General features: G+C 44.5%; 1 long non-coding RNA gene across 1 annotated transcript in view; it reads right to left on the minus strand.

Annotated features, from left to right (window-relative positions):
• Positions 1 to 8,950: 8,950 nt before the first annotated feature.
• The window catches only part of LOC120382846, a 108,295-nt gene continuing 89,656 nt past the window's right edge, over positions 8,951 to 27,589 (minus strand). Inside the window, exon 3 of the long non-coding RNA XR_005588256.1 lies at positions 8,951 to 9,491. This is a non-coding gene — a long non-coding RNA (uncharacterized LOC120382846). The remainder of the gene's footprint in view (positions 9,492 to 27,589) is intronic.

A 27,589-nucleotide genomic window follows, 5' to 3' on the forward strand; every position in this document is an offset into this window, starting at 1 on the left:
CATAAGAATGGCCATACTGGGTCAGACCAATAGTCCATCTAGCCCAGTATCCTGTCTTCTGGCAGTGGCCAATGCCACATGATTCAAAGGGAATGAACAGAACAGGGCAATTATCCGGTGATCCATTCCCTGTCATCCCGTTCCAGCATCATGGCACACATTAAATTGAGTAAAAGCTGGCTAACTGATAGATCTCAAAAAGTAAGTGTGAATAGGGAATCATCATCAAGCTAGTGTGTTTCTAGTGGGGTCCCACAAGGATCAGTTCTTAGTCCTATGCTATTTAACATTTTTATCAGTGATCTGGCAGAAAACAAAATCATGACTGATAAAGTTTACAGATGACACAAAAATTGGGGGAGTGCTAAATAAGGAAACTCCACCAGAGAGGTCCTTTGGGGCCATCTGCCTGTCCCAAGTCAGGGTAAAGGAGGAGGGTTGGGCGTGGGGCTAGCAACTCCACCCTGTAAAAATCAGCTTGCTACAGAAACGCCAACAATAGAGTTAACAGAGACTTTTAGCCTAGAAAAAGAAGGGTCTTCAACTCGAAGATGCATGACGCTCGGTGGTGAAAGCCGCGAGGAAGCCACTAAGCCGATCACCCTTCTTACAACCAGGAGGATTACCATCGGCACATGGAATGTGAGGACCATGTACGAGTCAGGAAAGACGGCGCAGGTTGCAGCAGAGATGAGGAGCAACAACCTGACCCTACTAGGCATTAGCGAGACAAGATGGACGCAAGCTGGACAGAGACGACTGTTGACAGGAGAGCTGTTGCTGTATTCAGGACATGAAGAGAGCGACGCACCCCACACACAGGGAGTAGGCTTCATGATGTCCAAACAGGCACAGAGAGCACTGATTGGTTGGGAGGCACATGGTCCTAGGATCATCACAGCATCCTTCAGAACTAAAATGAAGAGGATTAAGATGAATGTTGTTCAGTGCTACGCTCCAACCAATGACAGTGAAGAGGAGGACAAAGACTACTTTTACAACAGACTCCAGAAAATATTAGAGACTCTCCCAGACAAAGACATTACCATCCTTATGGGAGACTTTAATGCCAAAATTGGACCTGATAACACAGGATACGAACAAGTCATGGGGACCCACGCTCTGGGAGAGATGAGTGAGAATGGAGAGAGATTTGTGGATCTGTGTGCACTTAACAACCTGGTCATAGGAGGCAGCATCTTTCCTCACAAGCGGATCCACAAGAGTACCTGGGTATCGCCAGCAGGCATAACAGAAAACCAGATCGACCATGTCTGCATTAGCAAGAAGTTCAGAAGATCCTTGCAGGACGTTAGAGTTAGAAGAGGAGCAGACGTGGCGTCCGACCATCACTTAGTGGTGGCCAGATTGAAGCTGCAGCTGAAGAAGAACTGGATAGACACGTCAGACAGAAGAGCGAAGTACAACGTCAACCTTCTGAAGGACCATAAGACCAAGGAAGATTTTGGATTGACGCTGAAGAATAAGTTTTCAGTACTACAGGATCGGTCTGAGGAAGAGGAAGACAGTGTACTCAACAGATGGCAGAAAGTGAGAGACACACTTAGGTCAGCATGCCAGGAAGTGCTTGGAATTAAGAAACACCAGCAGAAAGAATGGATCACAGCAGAGTCCTTGACAAAGATAGAAGACAGAAAGAAGAAGAAGGCAGCAGTCAACAACAGCAGGACTAGAGCAGCAAAGGCCAAAGCTCAAAAAGAGTATGCTGAAGCCCACAGAGCAGTGAAGAGGAATATTAGGAAGGACAAGAGAGATTATGTGGATGGACTGGCAGCAGAAGCAGAGCAGGCAGCATACAGCGGTAACATGAAACAGCTGTACGATACTACCAAGCGACTGTCTGGAAAGTTCAGCAAGCCAGAACGTCCCGTTAAAGACAAGCAGGGAAAGTCTATAACAGGAATAGAACTACAGATGAACAGATGGGCGGAGCACTTTGAGGAACTCCTGAACAGACCAGCACCACCAAATCCACCAGACATCGACCCAGCCAACGAGGACCTCCCAATCAATTGCGATAAACCAACCAGAGACGAGATCAGAAAAGCCATCACCATGATGAAGAACAGGAAGGCGGCTGGACCTGACGATATCCCAGCAGAGGCCCTGAAAGCAGACCTGGATGCTTCAGTGGAAATGCTGTACCTGCTCTTTGAGAAGATATGGGAAGAAGAAGTGATTCCGGCTGACTGGAAAGAGGGATATCTCATCAAAATCCCCAAGAAAGGAGACCTCAGCAACTGTGCCAACTATAGAGGAATCACACTCCTGTCGGTGCCAGGGAAGGTCTTCAACCGAGTCCTCTTAGAGAGAATGAAGGATGCCGTCGATCCACAGCTACGAGATGAACAGGCAGGTTTCCGGCAGAACAGATCATGCACGGACCAGATAGCAACGCTCCGCATCATAGTCGAGCAGTCTATGGAGTGGAACTCCTCGTTGTACATCAACTTTGTTGACTATGAGAAAGCATTCGATAGCGTGGATCGAGAGACCCTCTGGAAGCTCCTTCGGCACTATGGCATCCCAGCAAAGGTGGTCAACCTGATCAAGAATTCATACGACGGCATACACTGTAGAGTGATCCACGGAGGGCAGCTCACAAACAGCTTCCAGGTGCGAACCGGAGTCAGACAAGGATGCTTGTTGTCACCACTTCTCTTTCTTCTCGTCATCGATTGGATTATGAAGACATCCACTTACAAGCGTAGGAATGGAATCCAATGGTCATTGTGGACCCAGCTTGATGACCTGGACTTTGCCGACGACCTTGCACTCCTTTCGCACAGTAAACAGCAGATGCAAGAGAAGACCAACGTAGTGGCAGCCACGTCATCACAGGTTGGCCTCAACATCCACAAGGACAAGACCAAGATCCTTAGGATCAATTCCATCAGCAACGACCCAGTCACACTGAATGGAAGCCCCCTGGAAGAAGTGCAGTCCTTCATCTACCTAGGTAGCATCATCGACCAGCAGGGTGGCACAGACGCAGACATCAAAGTAAGGATTGGTAAGGCAAGAGCAGCCTTCTTACAGCTCAAGAATATCTGGAGCTCCAGAGAGCTGTCTTTGGCAATAAAGATTCGACTGTTCAACTCCAACGTGAAATCAGTCCTACTGTATGGAGCTGAAACCTGGAGGACAACCAAAACAACCACCAGGAAGATCCAGACCTTCATTAATAGCTGCCTCAGAAGGATTCTCCAGATCCGCTGGCCAGACACCATCAGTAACATCCACCTCTTGGAGAGGACCCATCAACTCCCAGCAGAGGAAGAAATTAGAAGGAGAAGGTGGGGCTGGATAGGACATACACTACGCAAGCAGCCAACCAACATCACCAGACAGGCACTGCAGTGGAACCCCCAAGACAAGCAGAAAAGAGGCCGCCCAAGAAATACCTGGCGACGCGACCTTCAGGTTGATATCAAAAAAATGGGCTATACCTGGAACCAGCTAGAGCGAATGGCCCAGGATAGAAGACTATGGAGATCTGTGGTTGGCGGCCCATACCCCAGTTGGGGTGACGGGCATGAATGAATGAATGATGCTAAATAAGGAAGAGGACGGGTCACTGATACAAAGCGATCTGAATCACTTGGTAAGTTGGGCACAAGTAAACAATATGCATTTCAATATAATTAAATGTAAATGTATACGTCTAGGAACATAGAATTGGGCCATACTTACAGCGTGGGGGACTCTGCAAAAGGTTTGAGGGCATAGTGGGCTGCTGTGGCCGAAAGTGCTAATGAGATTCTGGGATGCACATATGGGAATCTTGAATAGGAACAGATTGGTTATTTTACCTCTGTATTTGGCATTGGTGTGACTGCTGCTGGAATAGTGTGTCCACTTCTGGTGTCAACAATTCAAGAAGGATGTTGATAAAGTGCAGAGGGTTCAAAGAAGAGCCATGAGAACTGCTGAAGGATTGGAAAGTGTGCCTGATAGTGACAGACTCCAGGAGCTTAATCTATTTAGTTTAACAGAGAGAAGGCCAAGGGGTGACTCAATAAGAGTCTGTAAGTACCTACATGGGAAACAAATAGCGATAATACACTCTTCAATACAGCAGAGAAATGTATAACAATGCAATAGCTGGAAGTTGAAGCTAGATAAATTCAGACTAGAAATAAAGTGTAATTTTTTTTTACAGTAAGAGTCATTAACACTCTGAGCAATTTATCAATGGTGAGGGTGGATTCTCCATCACTTGTCAATTTATAAATCAAGACGGGATTTTTTCTAAAAGGTATGATGCAGAAATTACTTTGGGGAAGTTTGATGGTCTGTGTTACACAGGAGGTCAGACTAGGTGATCACAATCAGGGCCATCCCTAGCCATTTTGGTGCCCTACGCAGCCCCCCTGTGGGGCCTCTGAGGGGGGGCGGGCCCCATGCCTCCATGGGGAGAGGGCTGGGAGGAAGAGGGGAAACTGGCCCCAGCCTGCTCCGCTGTGCTCTCCTGGCTCCGAGCCTTGGGGAGTAGCGGGGAACTGCCCCGCAGCACTCACCAGCGGTGCGACTGGGACCGGGTCGCTCCACTTACCATGTGGTGAGTGCAGGCCCATCCCCTGCAGCCGTCGTCAGGGCAGAGGGGGCAGAGCAGGAGCAGGAAGAGGCAGAGCTGGGGCGGAGCAGGGGTGGGGGCCATGGGGAAGAGGCAGAACAGGGGCTGGAGCAGTACACAGCTGTGCAGGGCACCAGGAAATGTGGTGCTCCAAATTCCCTGGTGCCCTACGCAGCTGCATACTTTGCATATGGGTAAGGATGGCCCTGATCACAGTTGTCCCTTCTGGCCTTGGAATCCATGAATCTATGAGTAAATCTCCCTGGGACCCTGCAGGCTGTTAATGGCCCCATATGCTTCTGCATTCGTATTTGGGATTGCGGTGGAGGGTGGGAGGAATCCCTCCTCATAACAATAGAGTTGTTACTGACATGCTGTCTATGATCTCTCTGGTCCACAGTGCATAATTCTATTGGAGGGAGGCGGTAAAAGATACATCCCTTGTAGTGTAGGAATTACAAAAATAATCCAGGAATTCCAGATACCCACAGTTATATACAGCAAATCCTGCCATGCTGTTTTGAGCAGATGGCACCTGCAGTGAAGTTCTGTGTTTATTCTGATTTATAATTGAGACTAAGTGATGGATCTACCTAATTCATAAGGTTCTTTATTATGAATTAACACTTCCTAATTATGTTGTAACTTTGCCAAGAAATAGTCTGATTAAAACCAGAAATTATCCCCTAAATTTTATGAGAGTTATATTGTGCTTTAGCCATGCAGTACCCATCAATTAATGAGTCAGTGGCTTAAAACCCATGCTGTGCTTTGAATATACACACCGATAGCACTATCATCAAATTAACTCCCCCAACCACTCTTCTGATTTTTGGAGGTACTGAATACCCATAACTCCAGTTAAAGTCAATGGGATTTGTTTATGCTCAGCACTTCTGAAAATTCAGCCCTCTAATTAGGCCCTCTGATTGAGAACGCTGATGTTAAAGTGCAGGATAGGCAGTTTCATATTTCTAAGCAGTCATCACAATTCAACTCCCAACTCAAGCATTATGTTAGAAGGCAAAGGAATAGAAGAAGTGAGTCAATTCACATACCTTGGCAATAATGTCTAAGCAAATGGCGATGTCCACAAATGATGTCATGAATTGGCACGGTGTCAGGTGCATGCACCAAATTTTAGTCATTGAACATCTGCAACCTTAAGACTTATGAATCTTTAACTCAAATGTTACTTTCATTTTAACATCTGGATGTGAAAGCTGGAAATCAACCAAAGGTACAGTCAGATGTCTAAATGCCTCTGAAAGCAAATTCCTCAGGAAAATATTATCTCTAAAGTTATCCAGAAAAGAAGATGGAAAAATTTGGGACATATCTTAAGAATAAAGCCAGAGCATCTGCCATGGCAGGCGTGTCATTTGGCAGCTGCAGGAACATGCAAGAGGGGCCAACAAAAAGAATGCCTCCTCCAAATACTAGAGAGGGAAAACGTATGGGACTTCACAACACAGAGGACATGCAAAGAGCCGCCCAGGATAGGCAGGAATGGCTGGGCCTTGTCCATTCCCTTAAATGAACCTTGTAGGCACCTAAACTCACTAAGCATAAGTTTTCAGGGTAAGAGCTCCTGCAGCACCTGTTTCTGCCTCTGGCCATGTGCACTGCTGCCTCACTCTAAGGTGTCTGGACACTTATCTCCCACCTAAGTCTCAGAGCGATTCACAAACCAGGGGAAGAAGGGCAGCCAAACAACTACGTCAGGTATAGGGCCCAAACTGGTGTGCTCAGAAGCCACTTACTGGATTGGGGCCCATTCAAAATCAGGCTGCTGGCTGCAACAGTAGTGCAGCCCACCTTCTAAGTCAGTGGTTAGAGCACTCACTTGGGATATAGGAGATCCAGGTTCAATTACCCCCTCTCTGCAAGGGGGGGAGAAAGGATTTGAACAGGCAGGGGTCTCTAACTTCTTAGGGAAGTGCTCTAACCACTGAGCTATGGGATAATCCAATGTGGGTCTCCCTCAATCTTTCCTGCTGAACTGGTCCACTATGGGTAAATAATGAAAGAGTGATTGGAGGAGGGGGACTGGACCCTGGATCTCCCACGTCTCAGGTGAATGCTCTAACCACTAGGCTTAAAGTTATAAAGTGAGCACCACCCCCATCTCCTCTTCCTCTGGCCGTTTGGTATGGAGCGAGGCAGGTTCCTAACTCATTTTCATAATAAACTGCTTAGGCACCTAAGTCCCCTGACTCCAGGAGACAGGTTCTCATTGGTGGATCACTAATAGAGATAGGCGCCTCCCTGCAGCCTGGACGTAGGTGCCGAACTCTCTCCCATTGGCTAGCTTAGGTGGCTCACCACTTAGCATGCTGGCTTTTGTGAATCCCATTCCTGGGCGCCTAACTCAGACTTTGTGGATGGTGGTGTGTGCCTATGATTTTTTAGACACCTAAATGTCAGGTGTGATTGACACAACACAGCATTACAATGCCTAAGTCCCTTTGTGGATCCAGGCCTAACTGTTCCCCAGAACCAGCTTCCTTGCTCCGAACGACTGCTTCATCCATTTTCCCTGGATACGTGCAACAGGGTAACTATCGCCTCTGGCCTTAAAGGGCCAGTGCCCCATTAGAATCACACAATAACCTTGCCTTGGTTAGAAAATTGCACTGTTGTACTGGTGAGACTGAAGCAGGGCAAGTTGCAATGATGCAGTGCATTTAAACCAGCCAGCTTGATTTGGATGCAGTATTGCTCTGGGTCCAGACATGGCACTCCTTGGCAAATACTGCAGCAGTGCTGTTGTCCGTGCATCACTTCCACACTTCACGGCACAACTCCTTAAGGCAAAAGTGAGATCATGCAAAGTATTGTGGATGTCCATTGTAATCATAGCAGTCAGGGTCAATGTTACGGAACTCATTGGGAATCGCTACCATTTCCAGAATCGATCGCAAAATGAAGGGCATGCTGGAGGATCAGAGTTCCCTCTTTGCTTAAACAGCGACATTTCTGAGTCATTGCGTGAAACAGGCAGAGCTAGTAAAAAGACTCAGGAATCCTGACTCCCAATGCTCTGTTTCAACTGCTATACACAACACCCTGCACCCACCTGCCATGTCATTAGCACTGAAAGATATATTCTAATGCAAGCGAGACAAGCTTTAGAGCTTACACAGAGCTCTTCTTCAGGTCTGTGTAAGCTCAAAAGCTTGTTTACCTCTAACTAACAGAAGTTTGCCCAATAAAAGATATTACCTCACCCACCTTGTCTCTCTGATATCCCGGGACCAACACAGCTGCAACACTGCACATGCTCATGCATTCAGAATGAGGAAAAGGAAGAAAATGACCTTGGCCAACAGAGGTTCAAAAATCAGTCACTATTAGTTTATTCCACAATTTAGAAAAAAGTTTACACTGCACGTCTCCCCTCTGGGGTTAGCGTCTTTCTTTGTTTCAAAATCCATGTCAGGAATCTAAAAGGGAGGGATATCTTTAAGCTGTTATACCTTATGACATGCACAGAAAATCAATAGGCTTGGGGTCTGTTGGATCAGTGAGCGGGAAGCCAGTTTCAGACCTCTCCACCAAGCTCTCTCCTCTCTTTATCTTTCCAGGTCAGCACAAAGCTTTAAAAATACGTTTTTTGCAACAAACCTCCACATGTTTGGAGTTTGGGTTTAGCTCACAGAAGAGTCCAGAGGTTCAAATACTTTGCTAAGTGTCTCTGAATTATCTGAAACTCCTGACTCTGCATGACTGGACTGGGACTAGGGTGACCAGATGTCCTGGTTTTATAGGGACAGTCCCAATTTTGGGGTCTTTTTCTTATATAGGCTCCTATTACCCCCCACCTCCTGTCCTGATTTTTCACACTTGCTGTCTGGTCACCCTAACTGGGACTTTCATGAGAACAAGCTTTTTGAGCCAGTCAAAAGCCAGACATGAAAAAATACTGAAGATTTCAAACCCTCAAACTGATTTGGTTATAGAACTGAGTAAAAGTGCTGCATGGAGTGTTCTTTTATCCAGACCTGTTCATTCATCCAGAGTTAGTGCATGTTCACATGCCGTTCTTGGATACAGCACGTCTGGATATAGCTCTTCAGTACAGGGACCACTCCTAATGCAATGGAAGGAGTATTAGGCTTGTTACAAATTGTAATGGTCCCAAGCCTCAGACTTCACATGCAGATTTCAAACACCCCAAAGTTTGGGGCTGCTTGATTCTAAGGCTTTGTTCTACCTATTATAAAGAAAGGGACCATTTACAATATTCAGATAAGGTTCAGATTTCAAACAGCCACGTAGGCTAGACATGTTCAGGCAGGTGATTTTATTTCAGGTCTATCTCTAATTATAATGGTACCTACATGCGAGTTTCAGTCATTAGAGCAGGGGCACCTTGCATTTATTTAAAATTTAATAACATAAACATGCAATTTAGTTCAATCCCCATGACATTTGAGGCTTGTTGTAATGTTTTGTCCAGCCTAGTTTGAAATGTCTCCAGGGCTGGGGCTTCCTGCATTCCCATTTGGAGACAATCCCACAGTTCAACTTCTCTCAAGAAGTTTTCCCTTTATATTCCCCTCTTCTTAACTTCATTCCATTTCATATATAAAGACCCTGATAAATAACATTCCATTGTCAGCAACTGCCTCCCCAGAAGTACCAACATTCCCCTCCCTGGTAACCACTGCCATGAAGCCGACACACAAAAGCATCTAAGGTACCTAACATGTTTCATTCCATTTGCTCCATTAACCTCATCTGCATCTTCTCTGGATACAAACATGCTTCCCAGCTGTTTCAGATTCCCCTGATGAATATTCATGAGTGCAAACTCTGCCAGACAGACCTTCTGCTTCCATCCTCCCACACATGTGAACAATTAATCATGCTCCGCCTGCTGCAGATGCCCCTAAGGGACGAGAAGAGTATTTACTTGAGACAGCTGAGCCTCTTGAATGGTGAAGTACACTGTATGTGCAGCTTTGGGGATTTACATTTGCTGCTAATTATCTGAAGTTCCTGCAACTTCAGTGACTCTTAGTGAAATTTGCCCTCCTCCTCTCTCCCATACTTTACCACAGGCAGTATCTGTTAACATTACCCAGAGGGGTTGCCTCAGTGCAAGCTATGATTAACAAAACCATCACCCACCCACACAAAAGATGCAGTGAAATCAGTGTCAAGGTCTGACTTAAACCCAGGGGAGGCTGCAAAATGAGGGTTCAGGATAAAAATTCTGTTTGATCCTCCAGCCATAACTCATATTCCATTGTGTTTGTCTTATCACACGTGAGAAGCGGTTCAGAATGAATGACTGTATTGATTCCTGTTAACATTCACAGAACAATAAAGGAATACATATATACAAATTAAAAAATCCCAGTATTTTCTTACTACAGTTGGGGGAATGGGAGAACATTTTAATTGGTTGCTGTAAGTATCATCATATTGGGTTTTATTTTACTCTGGAAAATGCTCAGATACACCTGCCTATCCATCACCCTGGTAAGAGCCTGAACTGAATCACTCATTGTTGAACAGCTACCAATGGCTGATTAAAAATGAATAAGCACTCACTTTTTTTCCTGCCATAACACCATCCAGTAAACGTTTTACGAAATGTATGTATAAATTACACACAAAAACTAGGTTAAAAGGACATTATTAAGATTACAAAGTCAAGCACTCAAAAATAAGGAAATGACAGAATTCAGGTTCTTCCCCCCATGGGTATGCCTCATTCAATGCACAGGATGGAAGATGCTTGCTTAATGAGTTGCTATTCAATATTTAGTTTTTTCTTCATTTGTCAATGTGTGGCCCTAATCCTTATTTACTGCACATTATTCAAACCCTACTCTGAAGACAGAATTGTTAATTTCCTCATGAGTTTTCTATGGCACTTATCATTATAACATCTGAGTGCTTCACAAATATTAATGAATGTCTTTTCACTATGCCCATGTGAGGTGAGGGGGCAGTGTTATTCTCATTTTACAGATGGGGAACTGAGGCACAGAGAAACTAAGGTTAAAAGTGTCTACTAATTTGAGTGCCCAAACTGAGTCCCTATGACCTGATTTTTTCAGAGCACTTTGTGTTCAAAGTCCCATTGACTTCAGTTGTAGCTCTGAGTGCTCAGCACTTCTGCATATCAGACCCTAGAGTCTGAAGTCAGGCACCCGGAAAAGGGGAAACATACCATTAGTGACCACCTGTGAAAAGTTTGGTTTAAGTGACTTGCCCATCATCACACAGGATGTGGCAGAGGTATGGATAGAATCCAATTTTCCAGGGCAGCATCCAGGCATAGGCAACCTTAATTCTGGCATTTCCTAACTTTTGAGTGCTTCTTTGTAACCTCAATGTTACTCTTCTAATGTAGATTTTTTAAATGTGTAATTTCCTAGATTAAAAAAAAAATAAGAAACTGGAAACACATATATTCCATCATACGGTATCATATTGGCACGTACATGGGTCATCAGCATGGTTGGAACTTTTAGAGCCAGAACACAGACCTATGCCACTTGAAATAATGGAGTAACTGATAGTATTAGTAAGTTGTCATCCTCCGTGTGGATGAGCACCAGAGGGGGATGAGACATTTTGCCTGTGGATCTAACTATTGTCAGATAGTTGCTGACAGCAGAGAAATGGTGACACTGAGGAATCTTGGGTTCCAGTCCAGATTTTGGAGGCACGTGTTCTCTAGGGGGCACAGACTCTTCGGCCCATCCCCTCCAACCTGACCTCATCCCAGTCCTGTCTCATCCCCACAACTAGTTCCTACAAGGTTCATTGCTTCGAGTTCCCCTCTGGGTCCTGCTTTTTAGCTTTTGACCTCATTTCCGCCCCTGTTTTCTCCTTCATTGTCCTACATACACACTTGTGACCTGGGCCTAGAGGTTCTCGGCCCTACCTGAGGGGGCGGGTCTTTAGTTTTGGGTAAGTCTAGTACCAACAAAGAGTACACCTTGTTCCTTCTCCCAGTCCCTCCTTCTCCTCAACTCGCCAGTTCCAGTCTCCTTTCCCATAAAGTCCTGGTCTCACTGTGCTGGAATGCACCCCTGTATTCACACCCTACACACCACTGTAATATTCTTTGTACAAAATATGTCTTGTAAAATATGTCATTTGAAAACTAATAACTTGCTGGTCAATAATATCATGGGGAAATGTATGTAGCAACATTGTATGTGAAGTTATAAACTAAGCTGAAATCATGACTGAGGTGTGTTACCAGACAAGCCTGGGGAGTGGGTAAACCTGTTTCTCAAAGACAAAGGACAAGCTGATGCCTCTAGCCAAGGGTCATCAAAGCTGATGAGCAATCACGTATCAAATGACCATTCTTGGGCAAGGAAGGGGCTCAGAAACAAACAGATCTTAGCAAACAATAACATGGAACCGCTTTCACTGCCAAACTTCTTGTCTCCATCCCCACAACAGGAATGAACTTTATCTAGGGATAACCCTCAGGAAAATGCAGTTCAAAGGGTGACTGAACTATAAAAGTGAGGGGCAAAATCACCACTCCCAAGTTATCGGTCCTTATCCATCTCACTCTGTCACCTAAGAAAACAAAAGAAACAGCCTTTTGACTTTGGGAGCAGACCCTGACCTGAAACTTGAAATGCCTCAGGAGGCAGTTATTAACCTGCCCCCAGAAGAAGCTTCTTCCTGACCCCCATTTAGATACTGGTCTCCCTATACTCAGAAGCATGAGGGTTTGTATACCTTCCCAACCTGTTTTTTTGTTTTGTGTGTGTGTGTGTTTTCTTTAAATCCTTGATATTATGACTCTGGGTATTCTTATCCATATAAATGTCCAGTCCTTTTTTAAAATCCTGTGGTGCTCTATACCTTAATTTTACCATGTGGCAAACAGTTTCACCCCAAATCAGCAGGTACTTCTGAAAAGTTGGGCCTTAATCTTTTACTTCCATTTTATTTAGTCCTTCTCAATAGTGGCCACAAGAGGCTCCTCACAGAGTACAAAAGAACCTGCAAATATGTGGCTTGACACTCAGTGGTGTGTCAGAAACTAGGCCTAATTGGTGGAAAAAATAATGAGGGGATGGGCTATTCTGCCCACCATTCCCTTGATGGGTCCTTAATGAAAGAAACCTTGGGAGAAAAACGGACTATTGGAGCAGGCTTCACCATCCTGGCTGCCACCCTCACAACCCCCTGGGAGTCTGGACCTTCTTCATCCTAATCCTGAGAGATGTCCTGACCAGACAGGGCCAGAGCAGCAAGGATAAAAATTGATGATTTTTTTGAAGAAAAAAATTATCAGATTTTTTATTTAAATTGTTTTTTTAAAATTTTGTTATTTAAATTATGTTTTTCTTTTTAAAAATAAGCCTGTTTAAAATGAAATCTGAATTTAATACAAAATATGTTATGATCTATATTTATCATAATCTCTTAAAACATTTAAATGAAAAGTAAATATGCTGAATCCATGAGCCTCTATCAGAAACTTTGAGTTAAAGGCTGCTTTTCTATATAAAGAAAGATGTTTTCCCCCTGATTCTAACTTTTGAGGTCAAGCTTTATAAATATGGCACAATAGGTCAGCCTAAGTAATTTAGGAGACTCTCTCATTTTCAGGAGACTTAAGCAAGACTAGAAACTTAAGATCCAGTTACTTTCACTTGGGCACATTTGAAAATTTTCCCAGGATTTGCCTGAAATAATCTGTTTAGTTCACTGACTACAGTTAATCCCTCTGTTTAATAAAAAAATTAGATGTAAACATGAAACATGTATTGGATACATCAGCTTCTCCTATCAAAACATTTAAGGTTGTTTTGTTAAATAAAAATACATTTTCTATGTGGTTTTGTGTTTAATTAAATTCCAGTTACCATCCTAATGCAGTTTGACACAAACCATGAGCAAAAAGTTAATTATCTAGTAAATAAGCAATGTTATTCACCATTCACATTTAGCATACTAAAAATGTACAATTAATAAGAATCTGAAAATATTAAGCTATATAATTGCTTAAATAAATGTATATAGCTTATCATGTACCCTCCTGGATGGCAAAAAGATGCACGAAATCTAGTGTGACGGCTCTATTTAGTTATAAATCAACGTACTGAATGGTTATATCAACCAATGAGGATGCACTTTTCTTTAGAAAATAACTGAAGTACAAATGGAAACATTGATGAAAATCAATTATTTAAACTGAAGCTTTCCACGTGGTGATTTATAGACTCATAGACTTTAAGGTCAGAAGGGACCATTATGATCATCTAGTCTGACCTCCTGCACAATGCAGGCCACAGAATCTCACCCACCCACTCCTGTAACAAACCCCTAACCTATGTCTGAGTTACTGAAGTCCTCAAATCGTGGTTTGAAGACCTCAAGCTGCAGATTTAAAGCAACTCACCCAGGCCAGAGAGAGGGACCCAGATGACATCACCACCGCTACCAGTATCAGCTGAATCCCAAAGACCCCATGGAATGAAACAGGATTGGAAACAACAACAGCAACCACTCTAGCCCAGCACAACTAACGTCTTTTCTATTCCCCAATAGGACAGTTATCACCATCTTTGATACCATGAGAGTCAAACAAAGGGGGGTTTCTTTCTAAAAACTCTCTCCAGCTAAAGAGAAAGGGAATAAGGGAAGTTGCTAAATTGAAAGCCGTATTTAATACTTTGCATTTCAAATGCTTTACTTGTTTTTCCTTCTTTTCTGTATTTTTAACAAAAAGTTAAAAGGAGTTTGAACGGTGTGTTTGCTACATACTAAACAGGCTGAAGTCTCTGCATACCAAACCCCAGACCTTATTTAACACTGTCTAATGTTGGACAGTGACTGGGTTATGTTAACACTTTTAGCCCATATATTACATATAAATTAATACAACAACACAGAGATAGACAGTTTCACAGCATTGAGATGCTTGTGTAGTACAGCTGTGTGTGCATGGGTGTTAAAAGCCTTATTTTGTTTTTTGCCAAGTTAAGCTAAATCAATTGAAAACCACACATTTCCTAGCCTTGTAGACTGAGCCAGAGAGGGAACAAGTGTGAGTGAAAGACACAGGCGACTAAGGCTTTGTCTACACTACGCAGCTTTTAGCGACATGGCCGTGCCACTACAGCCGAGCCACTAAAAGGCGCACAGTATAGCTGCTGTTTGTCAGCAGGAGAAAGCTCTCCTGGTGAAAAAAAACCTTCCACCTCCAACAAGAGGCAGCAGCGTTGTTGGTAGGAGAGCGCTCCTGCTGACAAAGCGCTGTTCACACCGGTGCTTTTTGTCGGTAAAACTTTTGTCATTCGGGGGTGTGTGTGTTTTTTTTTTAACACCCCTGAAAAGTTTTGCTGACGAAGTTCCAGTGTAGACAAAGCCTAACAGACCACAAGACTTCCATGACTTTTTCACTAGAAACATAATGTAAAGCCATTTGCATTTTGATGGTGTCTTTTGACATCTGCAGACAATGTCACTAATCAGGAAGAAAGCACAGCTGGTGTTGCTTCCAAAAAGACAAACAAGGCAGCCTGCCCATGGACAAATGAGCAGTGGTCACCCCCTAGTTTTGCAAGGACTCGCAGAACATACGTCCTCCACAAAGTGAAGCTCACATGGCCCAGTGGAACTAGGCTGTGGAAGGCAGCCTGCCACTCTGCCTAGATCAAAATCCCTGGGGTCACTCGTCTCAAAGATTTGCTGAGGTCCTGCACGGACAAACAGCAAAGCCAAGGAAATTGTACAACAAATGTAGCAAATAATGTAACCTACCCCGCCTGTTTCGGCCATCCTTCTCTCTCTCATACACACACATAACCCCTTCTATCTTTCTTAGTGTGCAGTTGATAGGAATCTGTATGGATTCTACAGCAGCCTGGTGTTGACTGATTGTCTAAACCATGCCCTGGTGCCTTCATTTTTCATTAGCATAACACTGTCAAGGCTGCAGCAAGCTTTAAATGTTACATATCTCATTTGTACAGCTCACCTCCACCCACGTGGCTGATGGCAGGGAACGGTTCTGAAAACAAAGAGGTTTTTTGAAATAAGAGAAAACATCACCTCTCTGAGATTTACACGTTCAATCAAACATAAGCCTGAATTCTCTCTCTCTCTCTCGTTTTTTTTTTTTGTGCAGGGAGCAGATAATAGGTAGATTTATCCATCCATCTGCTTTGTTACACGCTTCTTGGCTTGGCAGCTTATTTGTTGCTATTAAACCACGTTCATCTCCATTGACATTTAAAGGACCATTATATGATTACTGTCACAGTCTAATACATGGATTCTGAAACCAATCCCCTCCCCCCCGATGATGGATTCACATGTTTATGTCATTGTAATTTGTTTTTATTCTGCTACACATGCTGTGCTCTAGCTAAATGCTTTTACTGTCAAAGGCAGTTTTCTAAAGGACCCACCCAGAAGAGCTAAGTTGTAACTAAACGGCTTTGGGCAAATTGGAGCTGGCCTCTCTTTCAACAGCTTTAGCAAAATAAAACAACAGAACTCTTTAAAAGCCTAACTGCATTTTGGAACCACCTTTCCTCCCCCTTTCTGAGTCACTGTCAAAACAGAGCGTTAAACATGATACACCAGGATATTGCAAGTCAGTGGCTGCATGCATACACACAGCTGCTTAACCACCCATGTGCAGAACACAGAATAGAACTCATGACTGACTGTTCTCCAAACAGAATAGCGCTTGAGTGCAGGAGACTCAACCCTAGCTCTTCCAGGAGCACCAGTATGCGGCTCCTATCCTCCTTGTTGACCAGACAGAGTGGGCAACATAACCACAAACATTTGAGGAAGTCTGATTGCAATGAACAGTTTGACAGCATAGGGAGCACTGAGGGGTGCTTTATATGGCTATATGAACAGTAAGTGAAACAATGAATTCACACTACTTTTGCTCTTTTGGGTAATGTTGATTGCCAGTTTGGATCCTGAACCACTGAGATCTGAGTATTACGGCTTGTATAGCATCTCTGAGATCAGAACCCTACCCTGTAAGCAGGCATTCCCGCCCTGCTCCTAGTACAGCATATACGATGAGTAGTTTCCAAACTTACACCTCTCCTCTCTTTCTTTATTGTTAAGTTAAATAACAGGCATAAACTTTCTGCCAGAGCTTAGCTGTTTCTAGGATTACTCTCGATAACATCTCTTATTCCTAATTCCCTCTGCCTCAGAAAGAGAATCGAAACCTCTATAAACTGGCTTTTTGCTAACCCACTTAGCTTGGCTGCCAGAGTGAATCAGCAGGAGGATGACCCTGTGCAGGACCTAAGAAACCGACGCCAGCATGTGTCAGCAGAGCAGCTCTGTGTCTGTATCTGGGGTCAAGAATCTGACACCAGGGTGTCTCAGCAGGTGTCCATATAATCTTCCAGGGAGGAAAATGATTAGACAAGATTGGCATCTCTGGAGGCTAACAGAATAACCTCTGAAATTCTGGCCTAGAGCATCCCTACTTCATCCTGGAGGGGAAATAACCATGTAAAAAAAAAAACTAATCATCTGTGGATGGCGAAGTAATAACTGGCCAGCTTATATGCTTATGTGGAAGGCTGCAGGGATTTTGATATTTGTTTTTATGAAAGGATTGCTGGATCAGCCCTGAGGATTGGCTATCAACTGCAGTATAGGAATATGACAGGAATCTAGGTTCAGAAATGACCTTGAGACACTACAATAATATTTAGCACTTCTCATCCAAGGATCTTAAAGTGCTTTGCAAAGAAGGGTAAGTATCACTATCCCTTTATACATCTGGAGAAACAAAGGCACAGAGTGATCATGTGACTTGCTAAGGTCACCCCACTGAATTAATAGTACACCTCTACCCCGATATAACATGACCCACTATAACACGAATTCAGATATAACGTGGTAAAGCAGTGCTCCGGGGGGGCGGGGCTGCGTGCTCCGGCGGATCAAAGCAAGTTCAGTATAATGCAGTTTCACCTATAACGCGGTAAGATTTTTTGGCTCCCGAGGACAGCGTTATATCGGGGTAGAGGTGTATAAAGCATAGACCTCCTGGCTCTCAGACCAGTGCCCTGTGGAGAGAGGGAGTTATTTGCAGTATTTTTTTTATAAAAATCACATGCCCCCAAGATTACCTGTGTGCTGTTCTGTCTGAATATGCAGCGTTAAATCAAAGGGGTTGTTAAAGGAATGGAGCAGGAAACGCAGAACAATGACCCAGATAAGTGTCCTTTAAGAAACAAAAGGGAAGGTGTTTTGGGGAATCCTCCCTATTTAACTCCATCCAAGCTAAGAACAGTTTACTCTTCTCAAGGTTAAGCTTAAGCTCAAAGAGGGTCCTTAACTGTAAAGATGCTTGTCTTAGAAAGGAGGGGGGAAGCGGGGGGCTGATGGGCAGGCAAGAGACAGAGAGAACATGCTGCAAGCCAGACAATCTGCTTCTCGCAGACAGAGATCGGGGTTACCTGGGTTGAGGGGAATGTACAAATGCTTGCAAGGAAAGATTAAGGCATAGGCAGAGGTGAAAGTAAGCCAATACGGGCTGGTAGACGTACCGGCTCTGGTATGCCATGCCGGACTGGGCCGGCTTCTCCAGCAGTGTTTTAAAGGGCCCAGGGCTCCAGCAGCTGCGGGGAGCCCCGGGCCCTTTAAAGCGCCACCTGAGCCCTGACGCTGCTATCCCGGAGGCAATTTAAAGGGCCTGGGGCTCCCCGCAGTGGCAGGAGCCCCAGGCCCTTTAAATCCCCGCTCAAGCCTGGCTGCCGGAGCCCCAGGAGCCAGGCTCCAGCAGGGATTTAAAGGGCCCGGGGCTTCCCCGCAGCGGCTGGGCCCAGGGCTCCCCACAGCGGCTGGGCTACCCCAGCAGCAGCAGGGCTCCGGTGGTGATTTAAAGGGCCCGGGGCTCCCCACAGCAGCTAGAACTCTGCCGCCGCTACCCCAGCCCTAGCCCGAGCCCTGCCGCCCTGAGGTACCAGCAGCAGGGCTCCCGCGGTGATTAAAAGGGCCGGAGCACCACAGCGGTGGGAGCCCCAGGCCCTTTAATTCGACCCTGAGCCCCAGGGCTCCCAGCCACCTCTGCAGCTGGTAGCTCTGGGGTGATTTAAAGGCCCAGGGCCTTTAAATCTTGAAAGGCCACACCTCTTCCGGTTGAGGCAACGCCCACGCACGACTCCAGCGTACCGGTAAGTCCTTTAAGTTACTTTCACCCCTGGGCACAGGTTAAGGGAGACAGGTTTCACTTAGACTGTAAGCTCTTTGGGCAGGGACTAGGGTGACCAGATGTCCCGATTTTATAGGGACAGTCCCGATTTGGGGTTGTTTTTTTTTCTTATATAGGCTCCTATTACCTTCCACCCCCATCCCGATTTTTCACACTTGCTGTCTGGTCACTCTAGCAGGAACTGTCTTTTTGTTCTGTGTTTGTGCAGCGCCCTGCACAAGGGGATCCTGGTCCAGGACTGGGGCTCCAAACTTCTATGATAAAACAATGATTAATAATAAGTAGTCTAGGTCTCTGTCGTTTAACCCTTTGCTCTGCGTGCTCTGTATCTTCGGGTGGAAGAATCAATAGTGCTTTGTTTTGAAGATGCTGTTTGTGTAACTGCAAATTTATACTGCCACAGGCTCCTAAAGGGAAACGCTTGGGTGCCAAACCCTGTTGGGTCTGTCAGGCTAACATGGTTGGGACATGGAGATCCAGCCTAAGAATGGTTGGATGCATGGTTTCACCCAGAGTGAGGTGCAGGAAGCAGGCCGGTCAGCTGAAGGGTGCACTGAAGAGGGCACAGTGGGTCTAAAGGCATGGCTTTCCCAGTAACCATGACACCTGTTCACTGGAACACACTGCTGCTTATCAGCAAGGCCAGCATTGATGGTAACTTCCTCAAAGGGGTGCTTATGGTTTCAAATCAATGTGAGTGGAAAGTTGTGTTACCCTGTGCTACCTCCTGGGTCTGTTCTACATTATCCTGCACCTCATGTCATCATGTACCTCCACGCAAATCTGAATGGTAGCATTTTACATTCTCCATTTCCCTGCACCAGTGCAAGGTGAATCACACCCTGTGTGTGCAGGCGCTTTCCAATTTCAAAGGAGATGACCTGCCATCAAATCCCATGGATGTGTGTGTTTCTTCCTCAGAGCTAATAGCCACAAGCCGCCTATATCTCAGTCTTGATTCGTGAGAGCAATTTGCTTCCCGGCTGGCAGGGCAACACATTAGGGGAGGTTTAGAGCAAGCTTGCTGTGTATAAGGTTCGATTCTTACGTGGTTTGGAGCAATAGTTATGAAGGGCCAAATTCAACTCTGGCAAAATGGGGCACAACTTGCATTAGCTTTGGGAGTGTCACACTCTGGCTAAATTTGGTGCTAAGAATCCATTGATCAATTAGGGAAACGTCAGCTGTGTTCAATGACAGCTAAACCCACTTGCACATTGGGACCAAATATTTGAGCTATTGGGAAGAACATCATCCTCAATACTCTCCAATGGCAACCCAGTCAGCCAGTGAAACTCCAGCTGAGAAGCAATACATCATCAGGACACATTCTCATAGGCCAAATGTACTTTGAGGTAGGCTAGGAGCTTCTGAAAGCAATTTTTTCCCATCAGATTAACTCTTTCAGGAGGGTGGGGAAGTGTGTGCAGGGTCCCAGTCCCCTTGAATTTGGGTCTGGGATGCTGCAGATCAATGAGGATCTGCAGTTTTGGATTGAAAGGAGTAGGATTGCCCCAAAAGCACAAGTCTGTTAGCGAGAGAGTGGAAGGGAGAGCCAGAGAGGGCGGTGTGAGGGCAGACTAAGCATTTCCATGGGTATGGGCACCACAGCTCTGGCTTGGACTGAGCTGAGACACAGTGGAGTCCACATAGCGATTAAGCACCAGACAAAGCTAAAATATGCTTGCAGCTGTGAGCTGAGGTAAGTGTGTCTGAAGGGCAAGGAGCACACAAGACTCTTCTGGGCATCACTCCAGCCGCGTTCCCAATTCAGCCACCTTGTCCCTTCAAGCAACCTCATGCTATTTGGAAGTGATTAGCTTGCCTTGTTATTGGAAACACGTCCCCCGCTTGCTCTGGGGAGCACAGACTGTCACTTCAGAGAGCAGGCGTCAAAGCCACCAGGTCTGCCTGGCTTGCATCCTGCATCAATCCTCTTTAGTCAAATCCTGCAACCCCATTCAAGTCCCTTTGTTCAAAGCCACTCTGCCGTTGCCTCTTCCAAGCTGTTCACATCCCACTGAGACAGACTCGTCCAGCTCATCTTTAACAGGCAGCTCTAGTTCTTACAGAGCCATTTCAGGAAAACAAAATGTGCATGTGAAAGCAGATTCCTAGAAGCCTAATACAGAAACAGGCAGAGAAAAGCCTCCAGGCTGTCTCCTTGGCAGTTAATGCTACACTAATCCTAGGCTAACATCAGACAGATCCACTCTATTTGCCTAGCAGGGGCAAAACTTTGCAATGCCTTTTGCTGTGAAGGAAGATCCCTTTGCAATTTGGGGGGTGGTGGGATTCAGTGTATAATGCACAAGTCAGCTACCACTTGGAGACCTGTGATCAAATCACTTTTGAGAGCACTCGTGAAATGAATTGTAACTGTTGCGACATGTCCCATGTGGGCACTACAGCAGCCCAGGAGAGGAAGAGCACTGGAGGAGCAGGAGTGATGCTGATCCGGAGAGAGGATGAGGAGAATCAGCACCGCTTTGTGGGGATGCAGGATTAGAAGAGCAAGAATAGCTGAGGTCAGGTTTGAAGTGGATCAACATCGCTATGTGGGATCGCAAGGTTGGAATACGCCGGGGGTATTCACTGGGGTGAACTGGCAGAGTCACATGGAGAGGCCATGCTGTGGTCCGTGCTAGTAGTCGTTCACTTTCTATTTTCTCACTTTCCGTGTTTATGAATTAAATAGACTGATGAATTCTTGCATTCAAACTAGGGCTGTCGACTAATCGCAGTTAACTCACGCGATTAACTCAAAAATTAATAATGATTTAAAAAAATTAATAATCTCAATTTTAGTTGCACAGTTAAAAAATAGAATACCAACTGAAATTTATTAAATATTTTGGATGTTTTTCTTCATTTTTATATATATTGTATTCTGTGTTGTAATTGAAATTTTTGATTATAAACATTTGCACTGTAAAAATGATAAACAAAAGAAATTGTATTTTTCAATTTACCTCATACAAGTACTGTAGTGCAATCTTTTTGTCATGAAAGTGCAATTTACAAATACAGATTTTTTTTGTTACATAACTGCACTCAAAAATAAAACAATGTAAAACTTTAGAGCCTGCAAGTCCACTCAGTCCTACTTCTTGTTCAGCCAATCACTAAGACAAACAAGTTTGTTTACATTTTCAGGAGATAATGTTGCTCACTTCTTGTTTACAATGTCACCAGAAAGTGAGAACAGCTGTTCGCACGGCACTGTTGTAGCCGGCATTGCAAGATATTTACGTGCCAGAGGCGCTAAAGATTCATATGTCCCTTCATGCTTCAACCACCATTCCAGAAGATATGCGTCCATGCTGATGATAGTTCTGCTTGATAATAATCCAAAGCAGTGTGGATTGATGCATGTTCATTTTCATTATCTGAGTCAGATGCGACCAGCCGATGGTTGATTTTCCTTTTTGGTGGTTCGGGTTCTGTAGTTTCTGCATCAGAGTGTTGCTCTTTTAAGACTTCTGAAAGCATGCTCCATACCTCATCCCTCTCAGATTTTGAAAGGCACTTCAGGTTCTTAAACCTTGGGTCGAGTGATGTAGCTATCTTTAGAAATATCACATTGGTACCTTCTTTGCGTTTTGTCAAATCTGCAGTGAAAGTGTTCTTAAAATGAACATCATGTGGTGGGTCATCATCCGAGACTGCTGTAACGTGAAATATATGGCAGAATGCGGGTAAAACAGAACAGGAGACATACAATTCTCGCCCAAGGTGTTCAGTCACATGTTTAATTTATGCATTATTTTTTAACAAGCATCAGTTATTTTTCTGTACATAATTCTACATTTATAAGTTCAACTTTCATGATAAAGAGATTGCACGACAGTACCTGTGTTCGGTGAACTGAAAAATACTATTTTTGTTTTTTTACATGCAAATATTTGTAATAAAAAATAAAGTCAGCACTGTACACTTTGTATTCTGTGTTGTAACTGAAATCAATATATTTGAAAATGTAGAAAACATCCAAAAATATTTAAATAAGCTGTATTCTATTATTGTTTAACAGTACAATTCATTACACAATTAATCGTGATTAATTTTTTTAATCACTTGACAGCCCTCGTTCAAATCACTAATCCTGCAAATTGCAGCAGTGTCACATAGGGGATACTCCCTTCCAGGGAGCACATTGTACACTAACCCTCCCAGCAGAATCTCCTAGGCAACCATAGGCATAGTTTGACTTCTATATTTCGGGGAATAGCTGCATTCAGGCATCAGCGGGGGAGAGGGGAACAAATTCCATGCCTGCCCACAAGGGCGCCATTTCAGATTTGGTGGGAGCGCAACTTTAACCATGATTCCAGAGCCTACTTAGGCAACTGAAAAGTCTAGTATTTTTGCAGATAACAATTTAGAAATATCTGACAGTAGCATTGTATCTAATTCCTATATGAAGAAAGAAAATGAAATAAATATTAGCCCCACTCAGCTCTAATACTAACATGTTCTGACATCTTGTGGCAAGTCACTTATGGGACACTGGTTAGGTTTAAAAATTATAATGTATATTCTTACTCAGATACTCTTACTAAGACTATGCCTACACTATGAGGCTTTTAGTGACACAGCTGTGCCCCTACAGCCGTGCCGCTAAAAGGTACGCAGTGTAGCTGCTGTTTGTTGGCAGGAGACAGCTCTCCCGCCGACAAAAGACTTCCACCCCCAACGAGCGGCAGTGGCTTTGTCGGCAGGAGAGCATTCCTGCCAACAAAGCGCTGTTCACACCGACGCTTTTCGTCGGTAAAACTTTTGTCTTTTGTGTGTGTGTGTGTGTTTTTAACACCACTGAACAACAAAAATTTTGCTAATGAAGTGCCAGTGTAGACAAACACTAAAGTCCGAGGAGACCATCGTAATCATCTAGTCTGACTTCCTGCACCTTGTAGGCCACAGAACCTCACCCACTCACTACTGCAATAGACCCCTAACCTCTGGTTTAAAGACTTCAAGTTTAAATCATGGTTTAAAGACTTCAAGTTACAGAAAATTCACCATTTACACTAGTTTAAACCTGCAAGTGACCTCATGCAGAAGAAGGTGAAAAACCCCCAGGGTCTCTGTCAATCTGACCTGGGGGAAAAATTCCTTCCTGATCCCAAACAGGATGATCAGCTAGACCCTGAGTATGTGGGCAAGACCCACTAGGCAGATACCAGGGAAAGAATTCTCTGTAGTAACTCAGAACCCTCCCCATCTAGCGACCCATCTCCAGCCACTGGGGATTTTTGCTACAGGCAGTCGCTGATGGGCCACTCACCATTGTAGGCAGTCTCACCATACCATCCCCTCCATGAACTTATCAAGCTCAGTCCTGAAGCCAGTTATATTTTTTGCCCCCCCCCCCCCCCGCTCCCCTCGGGAGGCTGCTCCAGAACTTCATTCCTTTGATGGTTCGGAACCTTGGTCTAATTTCAAGTCTAAACTTGTTGATGGCCAGTTTATATGTATTTGTTCTAGGGTCCACATTTATGCTTAACTTAAATAACTCCTCTCCTTCCCTGGTATTTATCCTTCTGATGTATTTATACAGAGTAATCATATCTCCCCCCAGCCTTCTATTGGTTAGACTAAAAAAGCCAAGCTTTTTAAGGTAGGTTTTCCATTCCTCAGATCATCCTAGTAGCCCTTCTCTGCACCTGTTCCAGTTTGAATTCATCTTTCTTAAACATGGGAGACCAGATGGCACACAGTATTCCACATGAGGTCTCACCAGTGCCTTGTATAATGGTACAGTACTAACACTTCCCTGTCTTTACTGGAAATACCTTGCCTGATACATCTTAGGACTGTGTTAGCCTTTTTCATAGCCGCATCACATTGACGGCTCATAGTTATCCTGTGATCAATCGATATACCCAGGGCTGTCTTTGGGATTTATGGGGCCCTAGACAGTATTATTAAACTGATTCCCCTATGCCTGACTTGGGGCACAGCCACCACCTCCGCCCATGGAGCCCCAGAAGAACCCCTCCTCCTATTGCTGACAAACACCGAGCTTTGTACGCACAGACCAGTGGCAGCCCAGGCTCACAGCCTAGGGGTGAGGTGGGGATGAGGCAGCAAAGGATACCGAGCTGCCCAGCCCGCCTCACGGTGACGGAGAGTCACAGTTCTCTGCAGAGACCCCCGTTCCCTCTCCCTCATGCAGAATGCGCCGCACCGGCACATTTGACTCTGTGAATACAGCCCCTGCCCAAGGAGACTGCAGTGCGTGCTGGGCGTGCGGGAGCCAACTTGTTCTTACCTGCTGTCCCGGTGATGCCCCAATTTTCAGGTGCCCTACACAGAGGTGTATGCTGTGTATGGCCCTGAATACACCCAACTCTTTCTCTTCCACTGTCACTTCCAACTGATAAGTCTCCATCTTATAGCAAAAATTCTTGTTGTTAGACCCTAAATGCATGACCTTGCACTTTGCTCTATTAAATATCATCCCATTTCTATTACTATCCTATGTAAATGTCAAAATCAGCCACATACATATTTTATTTTCTCTGCAAACTTCAACTGCATCGTTTTGATTCTTCCTAACTTTCCACTGTAAACAGCTGAGGTCTGACACTCCAGAGGATGCCGTCTCGCCCCATCCCTGGAGCCCTGTGCTTGCAGAGAGCTGAATATCAATCTTACTTAGGAATGCTAGGCACTATTTCATTTTCTCTAGATGAAATTAGCAGCAGCCATTCCACTCCACTACCCATTTCAACTCAGTCCAGATGGAGGGAGGGAGATGAACAGCTTTTGGGTTTGGAGAGAGAAGGAGCCTGTGAGCAATTGCAAAAAATAGCAAGAACCAAAACTCAAAGTGTCCCGTGTTTAGGTTCAGTGCACCTAATGAGCCTCAGTGTTTTACAGAATCCCACAATTAATATTCATAACTCAGCTATTATCATTCTCTCACGGATAGGTAAACTAAGGCAGCAAACTGTCAAACATCTTCCACAAAGGTACACTGCAGCTGGGAGGTGTAATTCCCAGCACAGGCAGACGTGCACACGTTGGCTCTGATTGAGCTAGCATGCTCAAAATAGCAGCCTGACCAAGGTCTGAGGTATGTACTCCAGTGGCTAGCCTGAGCCGCCATCCATACCACTATATTTAGCGCGCCAGCTCAATCCGAGCTGGTGCACATACGTCTACCTGAGCCAGAAATCGCACCTCCCAACTGCGCTGTAGAAGTATCCCCCAGATACATAGTGAGCCAGTGGTTAAGAACTCAGGAGCTCTGAATTATGAGTTCCATGCATGTGTTTCTGGACTATGAGGCTTTTGGATTTTGGCCTGGAGAGTTTCTCTGGAAATCTCCCAAGAACAGCTTCTCTCGCAAGGCATTTTTGCAGATCCTGGCTGGGAAAGACGTTTCAAATTCTGATCACACTGACACTGTGGAGTAACTCCATTTACTTCAACGAGAGCAAAATTTTGCCTCCTATCTGAACAATTCAGAACCTTAAAGCTCCATTTTTAGTCTGATTCTACAAAGACAGGGTGGTAATTGGGAGCAGTGGGGAAACCATTTGATTCGCTGGTTCATCTTCTGGTTTGGCAGAGAGCATCAGTTAAATGCCTGCTTACTTCTGCATTGTGAGAACAACATAAACTATTTATATACACACACCAGACAGACTGATCTGTAAGTGTTTACGAATTGAATGTTTGATTTATTGGAGCATCTTTATCTTTCCTGAGTATTTTACAATGCCATTTATTATTTAGTGGTAAATTAGAGTTGAGGGGCTATGCTTTTCAACAACAGAAATTAATATCCCAACACTTGTTCTACCTTATATATCTATAATTTACAGAATTAAATCACTCAGATACATCTATGAGGTAGTAAGTTTTCTCCTTTTCTCTTGTTACCTTCTAATTACTGCTGCATAAGGGGAAATGAAATAGGAATTGCAAGAGAGATGCTCAAGTCAATGGAAGATAGTTTTAAATTAAAAGTCTAGTTTTTGTGGCTCTCATAAAATTTCTTTTTCTTCAGATTAGACTCAGTCACTCTCTCAAACACATAATTTATCTAATGTGTCTGCAATCGCATGCTGAAGGCCTGAGGGTTTTAATCTTACTGCCTCTGTGTTCTACCAGTATAGTTTGGAATAGCTAGGGTAGAAAACGAGCAGACCCTAAGAGCAGTGCTCTGATCGCTCATGAAATATTTGAGGATACGAATTGTTTAGCACAATCTGATTTAATACAATGACAAAACTTTTGCCCTTCAGAAGAACTTCTATTCCTGTGTGTCACAGGGTCTGCACAGGTTTCCTCCTTCTTGGCCTGTGCCCTGTGCTTAGGTTGGTAAAATAAGAATTCTCCCGCCTTCTCCCGGTGTTTCACCCTTGTGCTTTATTTTACAGTGCCACTGTGTAGTCTCCTTTATGAATCCCCTAACAGTTATCCCCTTTCTAATCCATTCCAGGGTCTCTTGGCCCTTGAGGCTCCCTTCCTGTGGTGAGGAGACAGAGCTGTAGCCTCCTGTCCCCTCCCAGGCTAGCCTCCTAACTGAGTTTTGTTCAGGGCTTTTATAGCCCTCCTAGCCTTCAGCCCAGTTGTCGCTGCTTAGCTTAGTCCAGGGGTAGGCAACCTACAGCATATGTGCCAAAGGCGGCACGCGAGCTGATTTTCAGCGGCACTCACACTGCCTGGGTCCTGGCCGCTGGTCTGGGGGGTTCTGCATTTTAATTTAGTTTTAAATGAAGCGTCTTAAACATTTTAAAAACCTTATTTACTTTACATACAACAATAGTTTAGTT

The sequence above is a fragment of the Mauremys reevesii genome, linkage group 15 (assembly GCF_016161935.1).
Source record: "Mauremys reevesii isolate NIE-2019 linkage group 15, ASM1616193v1, whole genome shotgun sequence".
NCBI lineage: Eukaryota > Metazoa > Chordata > Testudines > Geoemydidae > Mauremys > Mauremys reevesii.